Here is a 25112-nt window from a genome sequence, read left to right on the forward strand (position 1 = left end):
ATTTAAAAAATGCTTTCAGTTCAGCAAATGAGGGTTCTGAGATATCACTACCTACATCTCAGCATTTCCTCCTTCTAGAGTTTGTCTTGTACTGTGGCCACACCAACCTCCTTAGGCACAGCTTTGAAAAGTCCAGGGAGGGGATAACTCAGGACTTGTGAACATATTCCTTGCCATGCTAGTAGTACCTCGACAAAACAATACTGAAATGAATATATGCCTTTCTAAAGATCACAACAGAAAATAATACCATAACTTCTCAATTATTTTTATATTTCAAAAGTTACTCTCCTTTATTATCAGGACTTCCAGCCTGCTTCCAGTTTTGGTTTGAACTTGGATTGTAAACTTCACTACTCAAAAGTATGAGTGATGCCTACTTTTCAAGTACTTCAAATGTGCCATTAAGTAGTAGCCTATAGTTCAACTAATAAAAGTAATATGAACATTCATTTCCTGCCATTTGTCCACATGTTCAAGTAAAAGCACCATACCCTACAGTTTGCAATCCACCTAAATGACCTCTGGCCTTATCAAATTATAATCACAAAACATTTATGCCTCACTTAAAAACTGGGGGTGCCTGGGTGACTCAGTCCATTAAGCATCTGCCTTCCACTCAGGTCATGATCCTGGGGTCCTGGAATCGAGCCCCACACGAGGCTCCTTGCTCAGTGGGGAGCCTGTCTTTCCCTCTCCTCCCCTCTCCCTCTACTGCTTGTGCTTTATCAAATAAATAAGTAAAATCTTTTAAAAAAAAACAGAACTGAATGGAGCAGAGTTTGGGGGATGAGAAAATGGGGAGTTCTAGTTTAATGAGTATAGAGTTTCAGTTTTGCAAGATGAGAAAGTTCTGGAGCTCTCTTGCACAGCAATGTGAATCTATAGCACAACTGCAGTTAACTCAAAATGGTCAAGATGACAAATTTCGTGTGTTTTTTTTATCACAATTAAAAATAATTTTAAATTTAAAAAATAACACAGTAAAACTGCTTGAAAAAGCTAGCGCATCTAATTCAATAATAAATTAGTAATTATGGAACATCTTTTGAAAACTGAATTAAAGTTTCTAATTTTAAAAACACTAATTTTTAAGTGTTAGGCAACCAAGTTCTTGGATTTCAGTCCTAATTTCTTTTCTATGAAAATACTGCCTAAAAAATTGTCTATACAGTTTTCAAATCTAAACAGACTAATTTTTGAGAAATTGCACAAGAAAATGCAGGTCAAAACAAAATAAATCAATGAACTTTGGATTATAGAATTTCACTTCTCTTTTGAAAGATTCAAACAGTGAAACACAAGAAAACCACCACTTCCAGGTGTTGTGTTCTGAGGCTGTAACTACCACCCATTGTTACCCTTTCAAATCTCAACATTTCCCTGAATTCAGTGAATTTCAGTGGACCAAGCAAAAGTTGAAGCTCATTGAGACGAAAATACTTGAAACAAAACCAGAGTCGTTTTCAGTGGTTTCTCTGTTTTTGTAACAATAATTCCACCATATCTTGACACTCATTTTGTTCAGAGTTTTTGTTGTTTTGTTTTGTTTTATTTTAACACTTTACTTTGTCTATTTTTTTTATTTTTATTTTTTTACCATTTTTTAAAAAGTTAGATTACAAACTAGAGATATTTTTTCAGAGTTAAGCGTCATAATATTTTCTTTTTGAACAAGGTGAGCAAGTTTAAATTTATCCCACAGAAAAGCAAGAGAAAGAAACCTCACAAGAAGTAGGCAAAATGGGACTATGGAATAATGAGGGAAATTTAATTTTAATTTATAATCCCACTTCATGTAGTAAGAATGAAATTAATCAAAAGCACAAGTAGATGGCTACCTTTTGAAAGATCCCTGGGATAAAACGATAGGATGAAAACTAATAGACACAATGCATTGATTCAAAAATTTATTAGAACTTTTTCCCTCTCCATATGCACTCTACTCTGATCATTCAATCATTTAATTTTTTTTAAAGATTTATTTAGTTTAGAAAGACAGAGAGAAAGAGAGTGGGGAGAGGGGCAGGGGAAGAGGGGCAGAGGGAGAGAATCCTCAAGCCAACCTCCCACTGAGGTTGAAGTCCCACACAGGGCTCGATCCCATAACCCATGGGGTCACAACCTGAGCCAAAACCAAGAGTGGGACGTTCAACTGAACAAGCCACCCAGCCACCCCTCTAAATGCTTTGTTTTTACATTTATTCTTATAGTCTGCATATTTTATTAGGTTAGGGATAGCGAAACCTTGAAGCCGAGTGTGAATTTGCAGTTTATATTAATGCTAATAGTTTTGATAATACCAGTTACCTATAACTATCATATCTCAGCATTACATTATCTCCTTAGAACAACCGTATGATGTAAGTATCACTATACCTTTAACATATGAGAAAACTGAGGCTTTGAGAGATAAATAACTTGGCTAAAACCACACAGTGAAAAATGTTGTGAAAAATGAAAATACCCTGCATCTTCATGAACGGCTATGAGTGTAGCTTCATTTCACTGTAGATTATTCTTCTACATCTACTACAAACCCTTCCTTTCTTTATCTTCTTGATAAATGAGTTTCCTCTTTTTTGGGGGGGTCTCCTATTGCCCAATATTTCCTTAATGGTAACTTTATCTTGGACGCAGACACTTGTTGTGATTGACTCCACGACTGAACCAATCATGGTCATTGACCAGAAGCAGTAGCTCCCTTGGTTCCTCTGCTACATCTCCAAGTATTCACCAAGCAGCCAGTTATAAACCATTCACTACAGAGAGTTACATCCACAATAACACATCTTTTGAAATCCACTTGAATTCAGAACTATAATCACTAACAACTCAGCGTATTCCAGAAGATGCTACTACCTCTGCAAATACCATAACCGATACCAGTGAAGAACATTAATGACCAGCACAGTAAGCCTATTCATTTCCTGCTTCAGATCTGGATCCCCTTTTACCCAAGACCTCTCTATGCCCAGGTGAATGTTTTCATGTCATTCCTACTGTGAACAGAGTGAGGACATACTCTCACATGTTACTCAGGACAACCCTAAGAATCCAAGAATAGCAAAGCTAGAATCCTAAGGGCTCTCTCAACCAAGCCATAAAATTATATGTGAGAAAAATCTCCAAAGAAGTAAAATGATTTGCCCAAGGTCATAAACTAATGAGTGAGGGGGAAAAAAGAGATTTCACTGCAAATCCAGTACATTTTCCACTTAGAACACTTTTATTTATTTATTTATTTTAATTTTACTTTTTAAAAAATATTTTATTTTTATTTATTTGACAGAGAGAGAGATCAAAGGCAGGCAGAGAGAGAGAGGGAGGAAGCAGGCACCCAGCTGAGGAGACAGCCTGGTGCAGGGCTCCATCCCAGGACCCTGAGATCATGACCTGAGCCAAAGGCAGAGGCTTAACCCATTGAGCCACCCAGGCACCCCTCCACTTAGAAAACTTTTAAACAAAAGGCCTACTATGTGTCAAATAAGGTACTATGTATGTTAATGCAGTATTTTGTATAACCCTCACAATATTCACAAAAAATAAACAGTATTACTCTTCTTATATAATTGAAAAAGATCAAATAATCTAATAATCTAGTTAAATTCACATAGAAAGCTGTAGGTATTGCTACTAACACATTACTTTTTTTTTTTTTTAAAGATTTTTATTTATTTGACAGAGAGAGAGAGAGAGCACAAGTAGGGGAAGCAGAAGGCAGAGGGAAAGAAGGTGAAGCAGGCTCCCTGCTGAGCAGGGAATCTGACCTTGGGATCATGACCCAGCTGAAAGACACTTAGCCGACTGAGCCACCCAAGAGCTCCAACAACTTACTTTTAATAGTTAAATTCCTATTTAAAACAAAACAAAAACAACAACAAGGAAAAAAAAAAAACAATCCAGAAAGGATTATGCCCCTAAGAAGTAGTAGATCGATACTGAGATTAGAGGGAAAAGGTGTAAAGTTAAGACCTGGGATACCAAAAAACTAAAGTAAAGGTGTTGCATGAATATATTAGTCTTTATTTTTATTTCTTTTTTCCCAAAAGGATTTAACTGGTTTTTAAACAAACAAAAAGTCTGAAACAATAAAATAAACTAAATTTAAAATTGGTGTACAAAATGAGCCTAAGGGAAAATTCAGTGAAATTAAAAGACAAAATTATTCCAAGGAAGCCTTCTATACTTGCCAAGAATGGTCTATAAATTTGAATCTGAGTTTTCAGACAGGCTGCGTGAAGAGGGAAATGTGATTCATTACATGGATCAGAGTGTCCCTAAAACAAAGAACATGCCATTTGTTAGGGAGGACACAATTCTTCCTGGTTCTGAGATCATAGAGAAACTTGTCCCCTGTGGCCCTCCTTCAGAAGACACAGCACAGAACAGGGAACAATCACCTCAAAATATGCTCTCAGCCTGCCGACCAATGCACTGCTTGGGCTGTTGAGAACACCATTCATTAGTGCCAGGCGGCAGCATTGCTCTGGGCAGAATTCAGTCACAGCAGTTCTTTGGGGACAGCATGCTAGTTTTCTCAGGTAAAGGGCCGAAAGGGACAAGAGAATGATGCTGAAAGTGAGGAAGTCCTGCATAAAATCCAATACTAATGCTGATTCCCATAATACCTTTGCTAGGACACCCAACCCATCTCCACCTGGAAGGCATTTAGCCCCTTCCACTTACTCATTCCATCTGAACACAATTCACACTTCCTAACCTTTTCTGATGCAAAAGAACAGATAGAAACTGATGCTTTCTGCACCAGACCTAGTCTCAAGCTGGCCTGAGGAGAATGAGTGAAGTGGACAAAACAGGCAAAGTCCCACCAAGAGAACCAGTTGGGCCATGGTGTGCTCATAGATTGTGTCAGTTCACTGGCCATATGGAGGTCCACCATTCATGGCTTTGCAGAGAGCACCAGTTGTCATTGGCTAACTTCTCTTAGGAGCCATTCCTCCCATTCATTATTTCACTCAGTCACTGAGTTGAGCAATATCTATTAGTAATTATTACAGTTTCATGCTTAGGAAACACACCTATACAAGATGCACAGTGCCCTTCCTAACAAAGCTTGTGGGTTACCCTCTACTGAAGATGCTCTTAATTTAGTCAACTCAAGAAAAAAACATGGAGCTGGAGAATTAATAACTAAAACTCTACATGCTGCCTTTTTTTTTCACCAAAAGCTGTGGGACAATTCATCTGGGAATCTGAAGAGCAGCCAGTCCTTCCTTGGGGATTAAATAAAGACTATAGCCTTGTAATTCTTTCAGTAGTCCATGCCTTTGATTATGTCATCTATCAAGAAGGAAACTAATATGTGACAAATACATCATAATATTCTGTGAAAGACTTTAAAAAGTTGTGAAAGCTAAAAATATTATGGAAATATTCCCTTTAAAACATGTGCATGTTGATAAAATGGGCCTTAAAGCTATTATTATATAAGTACACCTGAGTGTCTATCATAGTTAGAAACTTGTGCTAAATATACAGATAATGAGGGGCGCCTGGCTGGCTCAGTTAGTAGAAGATGAGCTCTTGATCTCAGGGTCATGAGTTCAACCCCCACAATGGGTATAGAGATTACTTAAAGAAAAAAAAAAATACAAGATAATGAAATAAAAATAATCAATTTATTTTACCTAAACACTAGACAATTATATTAATTAACAACATTTAATGCCTAGCACCGAAGGACTCACTTATTTTACAAATTCGGCCCTTATGGAATGTTAAAAACATAATTAGGAATAGCCTGAAATGGCAGCACTCATGTACTCTTATCTGTTTATGTGCACACAGTGTGGTTATGTATGGAATAAAACATCAAAATAGTCATTCCACATCATCAACCTAGTGTCAGAGGATGGTAAGAAATAACTATCCCAGAGAGAGTTCTGCATTCACTTGCAAGTCTTCTAAATAAAACTAGAATTGTCACTACCCTTCCTCAACTCACAAGCTATACCAAAGGAATATAGACAACTGGAAAACAAAGAGCACTTGACTGTTCAAATTAAACAATTTTCCAGCATTTTAACATAAAAGCATACATCATAAGATGCACTGAACAGCATTATTTATACAAGGTGAAACTTACCTTTTCCTCATTCAGACTGTCTACAAGTACTTTGTACTTAAGGATTAGATCTACTTCCTTCAAAGCTACATGTATCCATACCATAAAAGATTTCAATGAATGTAAAGGGCTCCCAGTGTACCTGAGTGGCTCAGTGGGTTTAGTACCCAACTCTTGATCTCAGCTCAGGTCTTAATCTCAGGGTCATGTGTTCAAGCCCCACAGTAAAGGCAGTAAAGGGCTCCCTTTCCTGGATGTCAGGAAGAGGAGAGTGTGTGCCATGAAGGCCTCAGGCACATTTAAGAGTACAGATTGGTACTGTCTGCCCACACACAAATTCTGCATTCTGCCCCTCTATCACATGCAAACATTTGCACCTAATTATGTCACCAAGTCCTGCTTCTAGTACTGCATGTCTCTGCTAAAGAAGATGAAGTCTTCAGAGGAAATTGTCTACTATGGACAGGTATTGGAGGAATCCCCCTTGTAGATGAAGGACTTCAGCATTTGGCTATACTATGAATCCCACAGCGGAACCAACAATACATACCAGGAATACTGGGACCTGAACACTGCAAATGTTGTCACCCAGTGCTACTGAGACACAGGCACCCAGCACAATCTAGATAATGAAGGTGGAGGAGATTGCAGCCAGCAAGTGCCACTGACCAGCAATGAAGCAGTTCCATGACTCCAAGATCAAGTTTCCACTGACCCACTGTGTCCTACAATGCCACCACAAGCCATACTTAACCAAAACTTTCCTTTAGATGTAGAGTCTTCCAGTGCCCAGGTTTGTGCAAATACACTCCTTGGGAAAACTAGGAGAAAGAGGGGGGGGGAGGGAGGATAGGAGAGAGAAAGAGAAGAAAGGAAGGAAGGAAGAAGGAAGGAAGGGGAGAAAGAAAGAAAGAAAGAGGGAGGAAAGAAAGAAAGAAAGAAAGGAAAGAAAGAAAAAAGAGAAAGAGGAAGGAAAGGAAGACCCCAGAAGGATCCCATAGATCACCTTCTAAGCCAGACCACTCTTTCAAGACTGGGAGAGGTAACTGTTTCACCCAATATATAGAAACAAGCAGAGGGAGTGAGGCAAAGTGAGGAGACAGAGGAATGGGTTCCAAAAGAAATATCAAGAAAAAAAAAAAACTCAGAAAAAGACCTTAGTGAAGTGCAGATAAGTAATCTACATGATAGAGTTCAAAGTAATGATCATAAGGATGCTCACCAAACTCAGAAGAAGAGCAAATGAACACAGAGCTTTAACAAATAGATAAAAAAAAAAAAATAAGAAAGTACCAAACAGAAGTCACAGAGCTAAAGAATACAATAACTGGGCTAAAAAATATACTACAGGTTCAACAGCAGACCAGATAAAACAAACTGATCAGTGAGCTGGAAGACAAAGCACTGAAACTTACCCAGACAGAGCAGGAAGAAAAAAAAAAATTTTTTTAAGTGAAGATACCTTAATGGACTAAAATAACAACATCAAGTGGAATAACATCCATATTACAGGGCTCCCAAAAAGAGATAAGAGAGAGAAAGGGGCAGAAAATTTATCTGAAGAAATAATGTTTAAAAACTTCCTTAATCTGGAAAGGGAAAAAAACTACCAAATCCAGAAAGCCCAGAATTCCTTTGCAGCCAAAACATTCATAGCAAGACACGTTGTGTTAAAATCTCAAAAGTTAAATACAAAGAGAGAATCTTAAAAGCAACACAACAGAGCCACTTGTTTCACAAAAGGTAGATCCCCTAAGGCTATCAGCAGATGTTTCAGCAGAAATTTTGTGGGCCAGAAGAAAGTGGCATGATATGTTAAAGTACTGAAAGGGGAAAAAATTTCCAAGTAAAAATACTCTACATGGCAAGGTCATCATTCAGAATATAAGGATATTGTTGTAGATATGCAAAAAGTTAATCACCACTAAACTGGCCTTAGAAGACATGTTAAAGAGACTTCTTCAAGCCAAAAAGAAATAGCACTAATTAATAAAAAGAACACATACAAAAGAAAAAAAAAAAAAACTCACTGGAAAAGGTAAATATATAGTAAAGATAGCATATTTAATCATTTATAAAGCTAGTATGAAGGTTGAAAGACAACAAGTAGTGAAGTTAACTAAAATTACAATAATTAGTGATGGGATACATAAAAAGATGTAAATGTGACATCAAAAACATAAAATGGGGGTAAAAATATACTTTGAGAATATATTCAGATTTGAGTGTAATCAATTTAAAATATACCACTGTGTAACTAGGATGTTATATAAGAACCTCATGGAACCAGAAAGGAAAAACTTATAGTAAATACAAAAAAGAAAATGAGAAAGAAATCTAAACATAACAATAAAGAAAGCCATCAAACCACAATGGAAGAGAGGAATAGAAGAAAAAGGAATACAGAGGAACTACAAAAACAGCCAGAAAACAATTATCAAAATGGCAACAGATACATACCTATGCACAATAATTACTTTAAATGTGAATAGATTAAATTCTCTAATCAAAATACATATAGAGTGGCTGAATGGATAAAAAACAAGATGCATCTATATGCTGCCTACAAGGGACTCACTTCAGAAGCATACACACAGACTGAAAGTGAAGGGGTGGAAAAAGATATTGCAAACAAATTGAGATTTAAAAAGAGCTGATGTAGTTTACTTACCTCACATGAAATAGGCTTTAAAACAAAAAAATGTAATAAAAGATAAAGACATTGCATAATGATAAAGGGGTCAATCCAGCAAGAACATATAACATTTATAAATACCTATGAACCCAACATAGGAGTACTAAAATATATGAAGCAAAGATTAACAGACCTAAATGGAGAAATTGACAGCAACACAATAAGAGTGGGAAATTTTAACACCCCACCTACATCAATAGATAGGTCATCCAGACAGAAAATCAATAAAAAAACATCAGCCTTGGGGCACCTGGGTGACTCCATTGGTTAAGTGTCTGCCTTCTGCTCAGGTTGTGATCCCGGAGTCCCAGGATTGAGCCCCGCATCAGGCTCCCTGCTCAGCAGGGAGTCTGCTTCTCCCTCTGCCCCTCACCCTGTTCATGTTCTCTCTTACTCTCTTTCTCAAATAAATAAATAATCTTAGAAAATATCAGCCTTAAATGACACATAGACTAGACAGACTTTATTAAAAGACATATATGGAACATTCCTTCCAAAAACAGAAGAATACAAATTTTTCTAAATAGCAGATGGGACATTCTCCAGGAGAGGTCACATTAGTCTACAAAACAAGTCTCAAGAAGACTGAAGTCATATTAGGCATCCTTTTCAACCACAATGGTAGGAAACTAAGAAAACTTGAAAAACAACAAAAATGTGAAAATTAAACAACATGCTACTGAACAACCAACAAGTCATCAAAGAAATCAAAGGAGAAATCAAAAAATATCTAGAGACAAATGAAAGTAGAAATATGCCAAACCAAAACCTATGGGATGCAGCAAAAGTGAATAAAAGAGGGAAGTTCATAGCAATACAGGCCTAAGTCAAGAAACAAGACAAATCTAAAATAAACAATGTAACTTACAACTAAAGGAGCCAGAAAAAGAGGAATAAACAAAATTCAAAGTTTGTAGAAGGAAAGAAATAATAAAAGTAAGAGCCAAAATAAATGAAATAGAGACTAAAAAAACAAATAGAAAAGATCAAAGAAACTGGGAGCTAGTTTTTTGAAAAGACAGATCAAGTCGACAAACCTTTAGCCAGATTCACCAAGAAAAAGAGAGAGCTCAAATAAATAAAATAAAAAATGAAAGAAGAGAAAGAACAAATGATACCGCAAAGGATTATAAGAGTCTACTATGAACAATTAAATGCCCACAAATGGGACAACCTAGAAGGACATGAATAAATACCTAGAAATATACAATCTTCCAAGACTGACTCATGAAGAAATAGAGATTCTGAACAGAACAAAGACCAGTAAGGAGACTGAGTACTAATTAAAAACCTCCTAACAAATAGAAGTCCAGGACCAGATGGCTTCACTGGTGAATTCTACCAAACATTCAAGAAGATTTAATACTTACCCTTTTCAAACTTCTCCAAAAAACTGAAGAGGAGGGAATGACATCCAGACACTTCCTTTGAAGCCAGAATTATGCTGATACCAAAACAAGACAAGGACATCACAAAAAATAAATAAATAGGAGGAAAGAAAGAAGGAAGGAAGGAAGGAATAAAAAGAAAGGAGGATTGATTATAGGTCAATATCCTTGTATTGGGATATTAAACATAGATACAAAATTCTTTGGGGCACCTGGGTGGCTCAGTCAGTTAAGCTTCTCCTTTGGCTCAGGTCGTAATCCCAGGGTCCTGGGTTTGAACCCTGCATCTGGCTTCCTACTTCAGCAAGGAGTCTGCTTCTCCCTCTCCCTCTGCCTCTCCCCCTAGCTTGAGCTCTCTCTTACTAACACTCTCTCACTCTCTCAAATAAATAAATAAAATATTTTTTTAAAACTCCCCAACAAAATGTTAGCAAACTAAATTCAGCAATACACTAAAAAGTTCATATACCATGATCTAGTGTGATTTATTCCAGTGATACAAGGATGGCTCAACATCTGCAAATCAATTAACATGGCACATCACATTAAAAAAATGAAAGATAAAAATTATATGATCATCTTAATAGATGCAGAAAAAACATTTGACAAAACTCAACATCCATTTATGCTTAAGGAAAAAAAAAACAACTCTCAACAGTGTGTGTGTGTGTGTGTGTGTGTGTGTGTGTCATGTGCATTAACATAATAAAAGCCATATATGAAAAACACAGTTAATATTATACTCACTGGTATAAAACCTGAGATCTTTTCCTTTAAGATCAGGAACAAAACAGGGATGCTCACTATCTCCATTAAAAAAAAAAAAAAAAAAAAGATTTTATGTTTAAGTAATTTCTACACTGAAAATGGGGCTTGAACCAGAAATCAAGAGCTGCATGCTCTTCTAAATGAGCCAACCAGGTGCCCCTTCCTCACTTTTATTCAACATAGTATTGAAAGTCCTGCCACAATAATTAGGCAAGAAAAAGAAATAAAAGGCATCCAAACTGGAAAGAAGAAGTATTTGTTGCTATTTGTGGATGACACAGTATTATATTTAAATAACCCTAAGGACTCCACCAAAAATGATTAGAGCTAATAAATGAATTTAATAAACTGCAGGATAAAAAATTAATATATAAAAATCTGTTGGACTTCTATACACTAATAATGAACTATAAGAGAAACAAAAAAGAATTCCATCTACAATCATATCAAAAAGAACAAAAGATCTAGAAATAAATTTAACCCAAGAATTGAAAGATCTGTACACTGAAAACTATAATAGACAAACTGAAAGAAATTAAAGATGTCACAAGTGGAAGGATATTCCATGCTCATGGTTTGGACAAATTAATATTGTGAAAATATCCATACTACTCAAAACAATCTATAGATCCAGTGCAATCTCTATCAAAAGTCCAAAGGCTTTTTTCTCAGAACTAAAATAAATAATTCTAAAATTTGTGTGGAACCTCAAAAGACTCCAAAGAAGCAACACAGTCTTGAAAAAAAGACAAAGCCAGAAGTATCAGGATCATTGATTTCAAATTGCACTATAAAGCTACAATAATCAAAACAATATGGATTGGCATTAAAACAGACACATAGAGAATCCAGAAATAAACTGGCACATAATAGAGAATCCAGAAATAAACTCATACTACCAAAAAAATTTATGGTAAAGGCATCAAGAATACACAATGGATAAAGAATCGTCTCTTCAATAAATGATACTAAAAAAAAAAAAATAGACAGCTACCTGCACAAGAATGAAACCGGACCAACCACTATCTTATGCCATATATTAAAATCAACAAAAAAATGGATGACTTTAATGCTAGACCTGAAAACATAGACCTGCTAGACCTGGAAAAAACATAAGCAGTAAGCTCCCTGATATTGGTCTTGGTGATGGTTTTTTGGCTCTGACTCCAGAGACAAGGGAAACAAAAGCAGAAATAAATAAATGGGACTACATCAAACTAAAAAGCTTCTGCATAACTTTCTCTACCATCTTGGAGCCTGTGGAAGGAAGAGGACACCTAAAACGATAAATAGGTCTGGAAGGTTGTGGTCCAAGGTCATTTTTGCTGGCTATACGTGGGGTCTCTAGAACCAGAGGGAGCACAGAACTCTTCTTAAAATTGAAGGTGTTTATGCTGAAATGAAACTGAATTACATCCAGGTAATAAATGTGCCTATGCATACAGAGCAAAGAAAAACACAGTGACTCCTGGTGGCAAACCAAACAAAACTGGAGTAATCTAGAGAAGAGTAACTCATGGTCATGGAAACAGTGGCATAGTTTGTGCCAAATTCCAAAACAACTCTCCCGCTAAAGCCATTGGCCACACAACCCATGGGATGCTTTACCTCTCAAGGATTTAAACTTACAGAAAAGTAAATAAATAAAGGTGTAGATTTGTTCTCTTTTAAAGAAAGAAAGAAAGAAAAGAAAAGAAAAAGAAAACGTTTCTGCATAGCTAAGGAAACCATCAATGAATGGAAGGCAACCTATTGAATGGGAAAAGATATTTGCCAATCATATATCTGATAAGGATTGATATTCAGAATACATAAAGTACTCATACAACTCAACAATAAAAAATAAATAATCTAGTTATACAAATATGCACAAGATCTGAATAAATATTTTTTCCAAAGAAGACATAGAGATGACACATAAGCACATGATTAGATGTTCTACATCGCTAATCATCAGGGAAATGCAAATCAAAAAACCACAATGAGTTATCAATTTATACTGATCAGAATGGCTACCATCAAAAAGACAAGAAACATCAAGTATTGGTGAGAATGCAGAATGCAGAAAAAAGGGAACCCATGTGCACTGTTGGTGGGAATGTAAATTGGTGTGGCCACCATGGAAAACAATATAAAGGTTCCTCTAAATTAAAAATAGAGCTATCATATGATTCACCAATTCCACTACTGGGTACTTATCTGAAGAAAAAAAAAACACGGTTTTGAAAAGATATATTCACCCTTATGTTCACTGCAGCATTATTTATAATAGCCAAGATATGGAAATCACTGAGTCCATTGACGGATGAGAACATATACTAAAAATATACAATGGAATACTACTCAGCTATAAAGAAGAGTGAAATCTTGCTATTTGTAACCATATGGTAGACCTTGAAGGTATTATATTATGTGAAATAAGTCTGACAGAGAAAGACAAATACTTATATGTGGAATCTAAAAAACAAAACAAACCAACAACACAAAATAAAGTCCAAACTCATAAGTACAGATTACAGAATGGCAGTTGCCTGAGGGCAGGTGGATGGGGAGAATGAGTAATGGGGATCAAAAGGTACAACCTTCTAGTTATAAAATAAATAAGTTATGGGGATGTAATGTTCAGCATGGGGAATACAGTCAGTAATATTGTATTAACTTGTACGGTGACAGATGGTGACTACACTTATTGTGGTGATCAGTTCACAGTATACAGAAATGTTGAATCATTGTGTTGTATACATGAAATTAATGTAATATTGCATGTCGATTACACATCAATAAAAAACATGAAGGGTTCATTGCATATTTTATAAGGAAATATTGCTAGACATCTACGTATGGTTCTTTTAGCACCTTTTAAGATATACTTAACCTCAAATAAATAAATACTAAATAATAAAATATAGCTAACCTCTTACTTTTTCCCACCTAGTCTCCCAGACTTAAGACCCTTTTAAATGCTCCACAGACCCTATGCACCATTAACTTCTGAAGAACAATGATATCACACAGATTAAAATGAGCGCATATCCCAAATAAGTACAATCATTTTGCTGTAAAAATTTGGAAAGGGTTTTTATAATTTTGTTTTTGAAATATTAGGCTTCAAGTAATATGCCTGATTTATAACTACGATTTCCAAGTGATCATCAAGTATGGATGCTTTCAGAGTAAAAGGGTTTAACTTACAAACTCTTTTCAAATGTCTTGACATTTTTATGCTACTTTTTTGACAATGAATGAAGCTGCCTTAATACTGCATTTTGTTTAGTTATTAAGTTGAATTTTGTATTTCTTCTAGTTTGCAACCCGTGTCAGTGTGATCAGGCCATAAATATTTTCCAAGGCCTGTGAAACTTAGAAACTCTGGAGTGCCTTCCGTTCCTAATGAATTCGATAGGCCCACCTACAACAGCCCCAGATTATCCTCCCCGCCAGAGACCTTGCACCAGAGTCCTTGGGGACTGGACCACAAAACACTCGGCCCAAAGACTGGTCACTGTGCAGTCCTAACTGGTCTTTGCTGGTTATAGTTTGACACTGACTCGTCTTCTGACAAGCGATCCTCATGAGGATGGGATACCCTCTCTGAGAACACAGAAGTCCCCAATGTCTAGTGGCTACACATGGGTCCTTGTCTGAAGCTCTTGGTATTTATATCTTTCAAATAAAGTCTTCTTTTGAGTTTCAGCTTGACATTAGAAAGAATAATGCATAACTTAACACACTCCCTCTCACCCACAAAAAAAGCCCCAAAAATTACTCAGTGGAAAAACCTTCAGAGATAAATAGACACAACATGTATCTCTTAATATTTCCTGTTCAGTATTCGGAGGCTTCTTGAAGTCAACACTGTAGCTAATAGCCCAGGCTCCCTACCTGGATGGAACTGTGCTGGGGCTAGAAGTCTCCCAGCCCATCGCTCCCTACACAGTAGCTCCACATCCTTTATACTGTGCTGCTTTTTAAAGGAAAAACGTCTGGGGAAAGTTGTTAACTATGTAGGTAAATATGCATATTGTTAAATTTAAAATTCCAGAGAGATTTTTCAATATTTACAATTCTGATTTCCTTGTAGATGTTCCTAAAACAATGGTACCATTAAACCTTAACATTAATACCTTACATTGAGAACAAATGCTATGTCTTTTATAAGCATCTCCTTAATCTGTTCTTTCTCTTTATTCATTTAATATCAGCTGAGCACCTTCTCTGTGCCAGACACCATGCTGAGCCCTGGTGAGTATAGCAGACGGAGTCCCTGGGAATAAAGGAGGCAACAATTGCAGCCCATTGCGGTGTCTTCTGTAAGTGCTTCTGCATGGCTAATTTAAACCTGTTTTACTAAAATTCAATCCCATTTCTCCTTGTTCTACCCACGGAGTAGGTAAACAACAGCCAATCACTATCCTCTCCAACATAGGCTTCCTGATACTTGAAACACTCAAATTTCTTTTTCCTTGCTCAAAATAAATGTATTTTTTCACAAAGAAAAGAAGATTACATTTGATGTGAGCAACAAGCCAATATAACTCCTTTGCTGTGTCATCACATTGTCATTGATATGAAAATAGAGAATATAAATTTTCAGTTACATTGAAATGATAGAGGAAAATAGAGTCTCATATAATCAACCAGTTTCTTAGACATTAATCTATACACAATCCTGATGGTACCATTCTAAAAAAAAATGCACTCTAATGAATCAAAAATTGTGCCATATTGCACTAGCTGAGGAAAAAGTAGCTAATAGGTCTCTATCCCATATGACTCATATCTAAGTACCCTGCCCCCAAAGAAATCAAGACACACTGTCACTGAGCCACATTGCTATCCCTTAAGAAGACTATAAAATGTGTACATCACTCATTCGTTGACACTGAACTTGTGCCAAAACTATTAAGAGCACATATTAATACATATCCCAAATGTGTAGGAATGACTACAGAATAAAACACAGAATGAAACTGGTACTCACTATTAATTTGTCTTTTATAAATGATTAAGTAAAGCATATGAAGGAAATAAAAGGGCAATAAATATCCTTTTATCACAAACTGGGGGGTTTCTCTTACTCTGGGCTTGCACACAACCAGTTTAGAAATGTGCATAATTGCCTATGGTCAACATCATATCACTGCCAGATCACACATTAAACAGATAACCACTATTATTATAAAAGCGACTTCCTTGACCTCATATTTTGGTCTGGCTAGGAATTCCTGTATTTTCCCAGATCAGCTGTTACACGGTGCCAATCTTGTACTGTGCATGTCAATTTTGTACCAGTGTAAGTGACCGGCACCTCACAGAGCATACTTGAAAACATACTTATATGCATAGGAATAGCATAAGTCCAAGAAATATGATCATAGTTCTTGCAGTGTTCTTTTTTTTTTAATCTGAAGTCTATGTGTGTTTTTCTATTATAGCTAAGGTACAGTGTGTGTTATTTGGCAGCTGAATTTGACATGAAAATATAAAAGGTTTGGGCAACCACATATTTGGAAATAGAAATCTTTCCTGAAAACATGGCTTTGGTTTTTAAACACAGCTAAATTTCTGGAAACTTCAATTTGTTAAAGACAGCCAAGACTTCAATCATATTTAACATATTCCTGGGGTTTACATATAGTGTTTCAAAGTAATAAACAACATCTTGTTTGGAGTAGCATGAAGAAAATGAGGCAAGCACTTCTTTAGAGTAAAAGCTCCACTTTTTAAAAATAGTTTGGAGACTCATTCTTATGTTGGTAAAATCACAAAACACTATTCAGCAAACAAAACATGATGAGCTCAATTCAAGTTGGTAAACATTTTTAGCTGGCTTCATTTGTAGTAAGAATTTTAATGTAACCATAACTTCAAGGATATGTCTCTTATAATAGAGACTTGAGGGGCAAAACTTTTTTTTAATTGTTAATAAGAACAATGGTGTCAAGTTTGCACTTGAAAATCGGAAGAGATGTGATGACAACAGTGAATTGATTGAACAAGTTTAAAAATCACATTATAACACACTGAAATGCAAGCACATTTACTCACTAGAGCTCTCACTGCAGCGACCAACAAGCCCCAGGCCTGATTCAGTAGCAGAAAATAGACTCCTTCCATAAGGTAGGGTCTATATATACCTTATCTCCAAAATGTAAAACCAGCAGTAAACCTGTAAATCTTTCACATGCTTTTGCCTCATTGGTCTAAACAAAATAGCGATGTCTGAAAACTCTTAAGTCTCTGAGTAAGAATAAAAAGCCCTTTTCAATAAGCAAAACATGACAAGTCAAAATAGTCCTATCCAAGGAAAGGAAGGTGCTTTCTCTGTACTCTTTGTAAGAAGTCAGGTCAGGGTACCCATGTAGCTTAGTCTGTTAAGCGTCTGTCCTCGGTTCAGGTCATGATCCCAGTGTCCTGGGATCCTGGCCCGCATTGGGCTCCCTGCTCCATGGGGAGTGTGCTTCTCCCTCTGCCTCTGCCTCTCTCTATGTCTCTCATGAATAAATAAATAAATATTTTTTTTTAAAAAAAAAAGAGAGAGAGAGAAATCGGGTCTAATTTCATTTCACTATGCTTTTTCCCTAAACAGGAACTCAATGAACAGAAAATCCATTGTAAGAACAATTACAGATTCACATCCAGATAATTTATGATAAACCAACTAATAAGAATGTAAACTTCTTATTCTGTGGTCAGTACTCCTTAATTTTGTCTGCATGTAATTCCTAACTTGTTTCATACTAGATACTTTACTTCTAATGGTTAGCAGGTAAAACATGAGAGTTTGTCTGAAGGTTTAAAAGTTGGTGAGATGTTACTTCACACTCATTAGGAGAGATATGATCAAAGAACAGAAAACAACAAGTGTTGGCAAGGATGTGGAGAAAATAGAGGCTCATGACTTATTGGTGGGAATGTTAAGTAATGTGGTCACTACAGAAAACAGTATGTCAGTTCCTCAAAATCTGGCAATTCTACTTCTGGGGATATACCCAAAAGAACTGGAAATAGGGTCTCAAAGAGATATTTGGACACCCATTATATAGCAGCATTATTTGTAATAGTCAAATGGGGGGAGCAACCCAAGGATCAATTAATGAAAGAATGAGAAACAAAAATGTGGCATATTCATACAATGGAATATTATTTGGTCTTAAAAAGGAATGAAATTCTGACCCTTGCTACAACATGAATGAATCTTAAGAACATTATTCTATGTGAAATAGACCAGTTACCAAAAAGAAAATGCTCTAAGATTCCCCTTATGTGACCGTGCTTTGAGTAGTCAAATTCATAGAGACAGAAAGTAGAATGGTGGTTCCCAGGGCTGGGGGTAGAGGAGAATAGGAAGTTATAGTTTAACGGGTACAGTTTCAGTTTTGCAGGAAGAAAAGAGCCCCATAGATAGGTTGCACAACAACATAAATGTACTGAACTGTATACTGAAGAATGGTTAAGGTGGGCATGGAGCACTGGGTGTGGTGAAAAAATAATGAATACTGTTTTTCTGAAAATAAATAAATTGGGAAAAAAAACTAGAAAAAAAGAAAAAAAAGAAAAAAAATAAATTAAAAAAAAAAAGAATGGTTAAGGTGGTAAATTTTATGTAATGTGTATTTTGCTCCCAAGGAAATATTTTTTAATTGAAATAAATAAGTAAATACACTCTGTAGTCTGAAGATCAGGGCCAAGCATGTTGCATCATTTTTATCATTGAATCTTCACAACAACACAGGCCATGAGTTATATTGTGTCCATGTTACAGAAGGGACCGCTAAGACCAAAACCTCAGAACTTAGAAAAGATCACACTCTTAGTCCAGTGGAAGGTTTGCGGGACAAATAGCTCCATACCTGTGCTATGTCCAGTAGCATGCTCCTCTAGCCATTTCATTCTTGCCTCTGTCACTGTTCAATATGAAAATACCCTCACTTTTTACCTGAAAAAGCCTATGTTAAATGTCTGTTTGTCAAAGAAGTTTCTGACCCCAAAGAGGAAAGGATTTATGAGAATATTCAACCATCCACTTACAGAAAAAATACTATGAAATATTAAGAGTTTGACTAAACCTCTCTTCCTACAGTCTAACAATGGACAAACATCAGGAGAAAAAAAAGGAAATCAATATTTTAAAACCATTTGTCTCACCAATTCACAGCTTAGACTCTCAAAATCCTTATTAAGGGAGAAAAAAAAAAGATACTTACAGTCTTTGTCCAGAGAAGTAAAGTTTTATATGTTCCCTATGCAAGCAAGAGTGATAAGATGGAGTAATTTAGTAATAAACCTTAAGACTTTAAAAAACATTAAGGAGGGCACCTGAGTGGCTCAGTTGGTTGAGCGACTGCCTTGGGCTCAGGTTATGATCCCGGACTTCCAGGATCGAGTCCCGCATCGGGCTCCCAGCTCCTTGGGGAGTCTGCTTCTCCCTCTGACCTTCTCCTCTCTCATGCTCTCTCTCACTCATTCTCTCTCAATAAATAAAATCTTAAAAAACAACAACAACAACAAAAAACCAAAAAACATTAAGGAAAGGTTTATAGTGCCATGTCTAGGTATGCCTAGGAGAACTTAGAAAGTACACAAACTAAGGACTGTAAGATCTTAGAGGGATGGGGAAATCTTTTGCTCATTTTATACGATTTTATGAATAGATGATACATTTTTTAGCATTTTTCAAATAAAAAAGGAAAACCAGACAAGACCAATAAATGCTTTCATTGATGCATATTGCAGTATAAAAGAAGGAAGTGCATTGTCAATGACTATGTTGATTTACATAGCAGACACCTTTATCCTTCATTAATAGGAAGTACTATAGCACAATGGTTAGAAGCAGGGGTTTTTAAGTCAGGCTTTGTTTGAACTTAAGCCTCATTCTCACTGGTTGTGAGGTGGAAAAGTATGATTTACCCACTCAAAATTTATGTTCCCATCTGTAAAATGGGCATAATAGTATCAATCTTTCAGGTTTATTGTTAAGGTTTTGAGGTTACGATGTCTGGTACATACTGATCTCTCAGTTGAAGACAATTATTAGAAGATTACAGTTAACAAGAGAGACCAGGTGACTCTACAATGTTAGCATTAAATTAGCTGAATGTAGACATAAGGGATCAGGAAAAACAAACTGATAATAGACTGTAAGGAAAGCTTGAATTTGATAATAAGTCAGCTTAATTACTCAGATATTGATTAGGATAATAATGAAGTTAAATCTGTAGGCTGTTTCTAAAGATATCATGTGCTTGCTTGCTATTCTAGTTTCCTAAGCAGTCAACAATCTCAAGAGAATGTTCCTGAGACTTAACCATGTATGATTAAAAATAATAGATGATATTGAAAGCATCTGGTTCAGCAAATGCTCCCAGGACTGAATAGTCAAGGTACTAATGTGGCTTTTTAAGATAATACAAATTGCCAATAGGAATGTTGACTGAATTTCTAAAAGGTAAACTGCTTAACACAGAGGAATGAGAAGTTATTTTTTAAAGAGTTAAAGGCGATCCAGTTGAGATTTATCACAGTTAAGTACTAAACCAAGACAAGAAAAAAAAAAGTGATTCAAGTAAAAGTGGTTAAGCAGAGATTTTAAAAGCAAGCTGTTTGGACAGTTAGTAGAAATCTTTTGTGTTTACATAATAAAATCATATAAAATAAACAGAAATAACAAAGTTAGGCTGAAAGGAAAATGGCAGGCAATGAACTCAAAACCTACAAAATATTTCAAATAATCCTAAACATTTTTCTACAGATGTTAAACTGATTCTCCTCATTAAAGAATAATTTTAAGTCAGAGTTCAGTGTTCGGGATGGGGGACAGGGATTTAACGATGGAGAGGCATAGATTTATCTTGCTGCCTCAGCAAGTATTGTCATAAAACAATTTTGCTTTCCAACTTTATAAAAAGAGCATTTGAGCAATGTACACATACCAGAAGAAATTATTGTGGGTAGAGAAGTAAAGTTATACTGGCCTTTTATTCCTTCCTACTATTACGGAGATTTAATCATATCTTGGACATGTATGCAGAACCCACCAAAGATACTGACAGGATAGAAGCCATCTTCACAGTGAAACGTGGGGGCTCTTGACTCCTTAGAGTAATCCGTCCTGGTCAACCACCCACAGAACGACTTTGTCTTACAGATAAGACAACTACAATTGTCTTATTATCCTCTCCATTGATAATAGTGTCAAGGCACTATTTCCAAAGTGCCACTTCGTCTACCTGAGAGGAGACAGAATGTTCTAGATGTGTGGATCGTCCTGACCCTGATATTCTCCTGCTTGCCCATTAGCACAGATTAGTTTACTGTTCACACTGTGCCCTAGACACTAGTCTGAGAGCAAGTGGACTAAAGCAGAAACAAGCCTTTGGTGAGAATGGGAAGTGGGCAAGGGGTCAGGCACGGTGGAGGAACAGCATAAGGCATCAGGCCAGAAAAACAGTCTCTGATGGACATACGGTGTCCATATTTTCCAAACCAAAACTCATGACACATAGCTTGACAAGTATGATTGTACTTATGGGAACAACAGGACAGAATATTTACAACCCAGGTTGCCCTGGAAAATCTAGGGTATATAAACACCACATCCATAAAGCCATTGCAAGTGGGAAGGCTAACATAACCTACTTTGAATTCTGCAAGTGCTGGCCAGCACATGTGAAAGCAAGTTGAAGTCCCCCTCGTCTCTATTTATTTCGATCACAAATGCATTACATATTTTTGACACATTTAGGATCTCTATTCCAAAGACTTGCCATAAGAATAGCAGGTGATATCTGAATGAAATAGATTTTTACAGTTGAGTAGAAAAGCAGGCATCATATCAGATTATAATTATTTGCCAAACTTGCCTGCCCAGGCCTTGCAGGGGGACTAAACTCACCCAGAGACTTCAGAGTAACGGAAGGGAGGAAATATTCTCAGAAAGCCCATGCGCACTTGCACACAGCTTTCAGATTAGGCTCCACAAGTTTTCAGGAAGAAAATTAATCAATTTAAATATGTGCCCCTTTTTTCTTGCCTTCCATCCATTTAATTACTTGCATGTGAGAGTCACTGTTTCTTACACAACCCCCTTCCCCCACACACACACACAAACTTCAGTGAAAGCTTCTTGTCGATAGAAAGACAAAGGTCAATAACCTATTATCCCCAAGCAACCCTAAAACAACAAACCAGGGAGGGGGAAAAAGCCAAGAAATGTTGAGAACAAGGAAAAGATCTTCGTTCCTTGTATTCTTTTGACAATGGATAAAAGTTATGATTTCTGCCCAATAACTATAAATTGATAGTGTATCCAACTTTTAAAGAATGTGTAAGGAGACCCCATAAAATACTGGAAGAGTTATTCCGTGGAGGGTCAGGATGCTTTAAGGACTAAAACTGTATCAGTATGATACAAGTTGTTAACGCACCACAGACACTGCAAGTGGGGAAAAGCCTGAGGGATAACCTAATGAAAGGAAAGTCCCTCTCTTCCACACGAGGAAACTGAGGCACGACAGCACACCCAGGGTTACCTCACTGGCTGCAACTGAGTCAAGGCACAACCCCATCTCCTGCAGAGCTCACAGACGAGTTTATTCATCTGTAAAATGACAGTGCCGGACTCCGAGGTCAATGCCAACCACAACATCCTGCGATGCTGTATTGATTGATTGCTTTGTAATCTACTTATTTGTATTTTGGCTCTTAAATAAAGGTAAGGCTGCCAGGTTTGACATATTTCTAGCCCTTAGAAAGCTGACCTGACAGTAAAGCCCTTCCAAAACATTTATAGAGACAATGTGCAGAACAATTTGCAGAATTTAATAAGGTGACACGTTTTGAAACATGGTGCAGTTACAGCCTGCATGGATGCGTGTGAGGGAGGTATTATTTTTTTTTAATTTTCAAGATGTCACTGACAAGGGAGACATATGCCAAATGGTAACATAGGCCTCTATTTAAAAAAAAAAAAAAAAAAAAAAAAAAATCCTTGAAAAACGCCTGAAGAGCAACGAAGAGCATGACGCAAGAATGAATGAAACATGAAAACATGATACCGGGAATGAGAAAATACAGTGATTAAAATTATTTAAGGTCATGTGATGCCTCTTCTTTTCCACTTACAACTAATCCCAAAATATTGCCATGCAGAGGTTTCCCAATATTTAATATAGTAATGTGAATCCTGGAGCGATCCTCTTCAATCAAAGTATATAAATTAGTATAAAATCGGCTATATTTTTAAAATTTCTATACTAGTTATAATGTTTCTTGTTTATCTTTACCATGGACTCCTCCCAGTACTTCATACAGCTCTAAGGTAGAATTTACACAGTAAAAGAAAAAATGTCTATGTGGCATAAATATTGAATGAATGCTCAAATTGTTAAAAGCTAGATTAGCCAATTTACTATTATCTAAAAAAGGTTTGATCAGATGTAGTATATTTTACATATATTATAGGTAAGATACTTTAAAATATAATAAGCCAGTGATCAGAATATTCTTTTAGGGTCATGGGAACTTTTTTCATAATACATAGTAGAATACCTATACCACCAAAATCATGATTGGAAGCAATTAAGAAAACAAAAGTACTTGAAAAAATTGTTGCACGGTCTGGTTGCCTGATTTCCTGACTGACCTCAAAACTGTCAGGTAACTAGGTGAAACTTTCAGGCCTCTAAAGCATTTTCCCTATGCTGATAGAAGGACCTTTGCAATTAAGCAAATCTGATTTTGAGCTCACAGCTTACTAGCTGTTTATTCTTGGGCAGTTATTTCATTTCAGTGACAGTTCCATTATTTGAAATAGTAATAATGTCTGAATCACTAGATTCTTAAAGTGATTAGATTAGATGGTATCCAAAATTTAGCTGTCGTGATGTATGACACCAGGAAGCATCCAATAAGTGGAAGGAGTCCTAGAAGAAGTAGTAAGAGTAGGAATGGGCCTTATTATGTTTTCTTTCTGTTGTGACATGTTGTCATGCAATTAACACAGGTCTTGGTTCAGGGAGGGTTGGGTCTGAAGTCAAGCTCTATGCTCAGTGGCTGGGTGATGAGAGATTGTCTCTGGTTCATTTCTTCTGTGAAATGGACAAGTTATTACTATTCTTATGAAAATTAAATGAGATAAGGCATGTTGGTGTTACACAGTGTCTGGCACAATGGAAGGATCCTAAGGAAATGCTACTTCCCAGCACTCCTTGACCTCTCAACTCCCTCCATTCCTTTACTCACTCATTCAAGCATGTCCTCAGCCCTGGAAATACAAAAGAAACAAGACTGTCCATTCTGGTTTCAAGAAAGGGATAAGAAGGTAGAGAAAGAGAGAGAGATTATAGGATGTGATGATAAATAAATTTAAAGGAATTATAAATCATTCTTGAGAGCACAAAAGAGAATAGAATAAAGCTTGCTTGAAAAATCTTTAGAAGATCTTAAAAATCAGTGAAGCCACTTAATACCCAAATGGCTAAAAAAAAAAAAAAAATCAACAACACTAACAATAACAACAAGCAAAACAACAGAAAATAACAAGTGTCATTTCCACAAGGATGTGGAGAAATTTGAACCATCATACATTGTTCATGGGAATATAAAATTCTATGGAAAATAGCTTAGGGGTTCCACAAAAAGTATAATGCAGACTTAAGACCCAGCAATTTCACTCCTAGATATATACTCCAAAGAACTGAAAGCAGATATTCAAACACATGATAGTACATAAAAGTTCACAGCAGCACCATTCACAATCACCAAAACGTGGAAACAACCCATTGGACAAATAAAAGGTGGTATATCCACATAACGGAGTACTATTCGGTCATAGTAAGGAATAAAGTATTGACGAATGCTACATGTATGAACTTTGAAACGTTATGTTAAGTGAAAGAAGCCAGTTACACAAGACCATGCATGCATTATGTGATTCCATTTATATAAAATGTCTGCAGGAGGCAAATCTCTGAAAACAGAAATATTAGTGGTTGGTGAGGGCTAGGGAGATGGGGCAGCAGTGAGACCTAAGAGTGTAATGTTTCTCTTTGTGGAGACAAAAATATTCTAAATATTCTAAAATTGACTCTGGGGGTGCCTGAGTGGCTCAATCAGTTAAGCATCTGCCTTCTGCTCAGGTCATGATCCCGGAGTCCCAGGATTGAGCCTC

The 25112-nt window shown here is 36.4% G+C and overlaps 1 long non-coding RNA gene across 3 annotated transcripts in view; it reads right to left on the bottom strand.

Moving 5' to 3' along the window:
• Window positions 1-25112, bottom strand: part of LOC122902680 — a 49664-nt gene that overhangs the window by 6777 nt on the left and 17775 nt on the right. The window lies entirely within an intron of this gene.

Source organism: Neovison vison, chromosome 3, assembly GCF_020171115.1.
Source record: "Neovison vison isolate M4711 chromosome 3, ASM_NN_V1, whole genome shotgun sequence".
In the NCBI taxonomy this organism is placed as follows: domain Eukaryota; kingdom Metazoa; phylum Chordata; class Mammalia; order Carnivora; family Mustelidae; genus Neogale; species Neogale vison.